The sequence below is a fragment of the Acipenser ruthenus genome, chromosome 30 (genome assembly GCF_902713425.1).
Source record: "Acipenser ruthenus chromosome 30, fAciRut3.2 maternal haplotype, whole genome shotgun sequence".
NCBI classification, from domain to species: Eukaryota; Metazoa; Chordata; class Actinopteri; order Acipenseriformes; family Acipenseridae; genus Acipenser; species Acipenser ruthenus.
Window position 1 is genome coordinate 117,501 of NC_081218.1, and position 3,441 is coordinate 120,941.

A 3,441-nucleotide genomic window follows, 5' to 3' on the forward strand; every position below is an offset into this window, starting at 1 on the left:
ATAGTGCCAGCCCTGCCCTGCTCTGCACAGGAACAATCAAGTTCACGCCACCACCACGTTAAAAAAAAAAAAATAATAAAAAAAACTATTCAAGTAATAGCGCCAGCCCTGCATTGGTCTGCACAGGACCAATCAAGTTCACGCCACCACCACTTTAAAAAAAAAAATAAAATTATTCAAGAAATAGTGCCAGCCCTGCCCTGCTCTGCACAGGACCAATCAAGTTCACGCCACCACCACGTAAAAAAAAAAAAAAAAAAAAATTATTCAAGTAATAGCGCCAGCTCTGCCCTGCTCTGCAGAGGTCCAATCAAGTTCACGCCACCACCACGTAAAAAAAAAAAAAATTATTCAAGTAATAGCGCCAGCCCTGCCCTGCTCTGCCCTGCTCTGCACAGGACCAATCAAGTTCACGCCACCACCACGTAAAAAAAAAAAATTATTCAAGTAATAGTGCCAGCCCTGCCCTGCTCTGCCCTGCTCTGCCCTGCTCTGCACAGGACCAATCAAGTTCACGCCACCACCACGTAAAAAAAAAAAAAAAAAAAAAAAAAAAATTATTCAAGTAATAGCGCCAGCCCTGCCCTGCCCTGCCCTGCTCTGCACAGGACCAATCAAGTTCACGCCACCACCACGTTAAAAAAATAAATAAATAATAAAAAAAAATATTCAAGTAATAGCGCCAGCCCTGCCCTGCTCTGCACAGGACCAATCAAGTTCACGCCGCCACCACAACAACAAAAATAATAATAATAATAATTATTCAAGTAATAGCGCCAGCCCTGCCCTGCTCTGCCCTGCTCTGCACAGGACCAATCAAGTTCACGCCACCACCACGTAAAAAAAATAAAAAAAAAAAATAAAAAAAAATTATTCAAGTAATAGCGCCAGCCCTGCCCAGCCCTGCCCTGCTCTGCACAGGACCAATCAAGTTCACGCCACCACCACGTTAAAAAAATAAATAAATAATAAAAAAAAATATTCAAGTAATAGCGCCAGCCCTGCCCTGCTCTGCCCAGGACCAATCAAGTTCACGCCACCACCACGTAAAAAAAATAAATAAATAAATAAATAAATTATTCAAGTAAAAGTGCCAGCCCTGCCCTGCTCTGCACAGGACCAATCAAGTTCACGCCACCACCACGTAAAAAAAAAAAAAAAAAAAAAAAAAATTATTCAAGTAATAGCGCCAGCCCTGCCCTGCTCTGCCCAGGACCAATCAAGTTCACGCCACCACCACGTAAAAAAATAAATAAATAAAAATATTCAAGTAATAGTGCCAGCCCTACCCTGCTCTGCCCAGGACCAATCAAGTTCACGCCACCACCACGTAAAAAAATAAATAAATAAAAATATTCAAGTAATAGTGCCAGCCATGCCCTGCTCTGCACAGGAACAATCAAGTTCACGCCACCACCACATAAAAAAAAAAAAAATTCAAGTAATAGCGCCAGCCCTGCCCTGCTCTGCCCTGCTCTGCACAGGACCAATCAAGTTCACGCCACCACCACGTAAAAAAAAAAATAAATAAAAATATTCAAGTAATAGTGCCAGCCCTGCCCTGCTCTGCACAGGAACAATCAAGTTCACGCCACCACCACGTTAAAAAAAAAAAAAAAAAAAAAATTATTCAAGTAATAGCGCCAGCCCTGCCCTGCTCTGCCCTGCTCTGCAAAGGACCAATCAAGTTCACGCCACCACCACGTAAAAAAAAAAAAAAAAAAAATTATTCAAGTAATAGTGCCAGCCCTGCCCTGCTCTGCCCTGCTCTGCACAGGACCAATCAAGTTCACGCCACCACCACGTAAAAAAAAAAAAAAAAAAAAAAAATTATTCAAGTAATAGCGCCAGCCCTGCCCTGCCCTGCCCTGCTCTGCACAGGACCAATCAAGTTCACGCCACCACCACGTTAAAAAAATAAATAAATAATAAAAAAAAAAATTCAAGTAATAGCGCCAGCCCTGCCCTGCTCTGCACAGGACCAATCAAGTTCACGCCACCACAACAACAAAAAAAATAATAATAATAATTATTCAAGTAATAGCGCCAGCCCTGCCCTGCTCTGCCCTGCTCTGCACAGGACCAATCAAGTTCACGCCACCACCACGTAAAAAAAAAAAAAAAATTATTCAAGTAATAGCGCCAGCCCTGCCCAGCCCTGCCCTGCTCTGCACAGGACCAATCAAGTTCACGCCACCACCACGTTAAAAAAATAAATAAATAATAAAAAAAAAATATTCAAGTAATAGCGCCAGCCCTGCCCTGCTCTGCCCAGGACCAATCAAGTTCACGCCACCACCACGTAAAAAAAAAAAAAAAAAAAAAAATTATTCAAGTAATAGCGCCAGCCCTGCCCTGCTCTGCACAGGACCAATCAAGTTCACGCCACCACCACTTTAAAAAAAAAATAATAATTATTCAAGAAATAGTGCCAGCCCTGCCCTGCTCTGCACAGGACCAATCAAGTTCACGCCACCACCACGTAAAAAAAAAAAAAAAAAAAAATTATTCAAGTAATAGCGCCAGCTCTGCCCTGATCTGCACAGGTCCAATCAAGTTCACGCCACCACCACGTAAAAAAGAAAAAAATTATTCAAGTAATAGGACCAATCAAGTTCACGCCACCACCACATAAAAAAAAAAAAAAAAATTCAAGTAATAGCGCCAGCCCTGCCCTGCTCTGCCCTGCTCTGCACAGGACCAATCAAGTTCACGCCACCACCACGTTAAAAAAAAAAAAAAAAAAATATTCAAGTAATAGTGCCAGCCCTGCCCTGCTCTGCACAGGACCAATCAAGTTCATGCCACCACCACGTAAAAAAAAAAAAAAAAAAAAAAAAAACTTATTCAAGTAATAGCGCCAGCCCTGCCCTGCTCTGCACAGGACCAATCAAGTTCACGCCACTACCACGTTAAAAAAATAAATAAATAAAAAAATAAATTATTCAAGTAATAGTGCCAGCCCTGCATTGGTCTGCACAGGACCAATCAAGTTCACGCCACCACCAAGTAAAAAAAAAAAAAAAAAATTATTCAAGTAATAGCGCCAGCCCTGCCCTGCTCTGCACAGGACCAATCAAGTTCACGCCACCACCACGTTAAAAAAATAAATAAATAAAAAAAAATATATATTCAAGTAATAGCGCCAGCCCTGCATTGGTGTGCACAGGACCAATCAAGTTCACGCCACCACCACGTAAAAAAAAAAAAAAAAAAAAAATTATTCAAGTAATAGCGCCAGCCCTGCCCTGCTCTGCACAGGACCAATCAAGTTCACGCCACCACCACATAAAAAAAAAAAAAAAATATTCAAGTAATAGCGCCAGCCCTGCCCTGCTCTGTACAGGACCAATCAAGTTCACGCCACCACCACGTTAAAAAAATAAATAAATTAAAAAAAAAAAAATATTCAAGTAATAGCGCCAGCCCTGCATTGGTCTG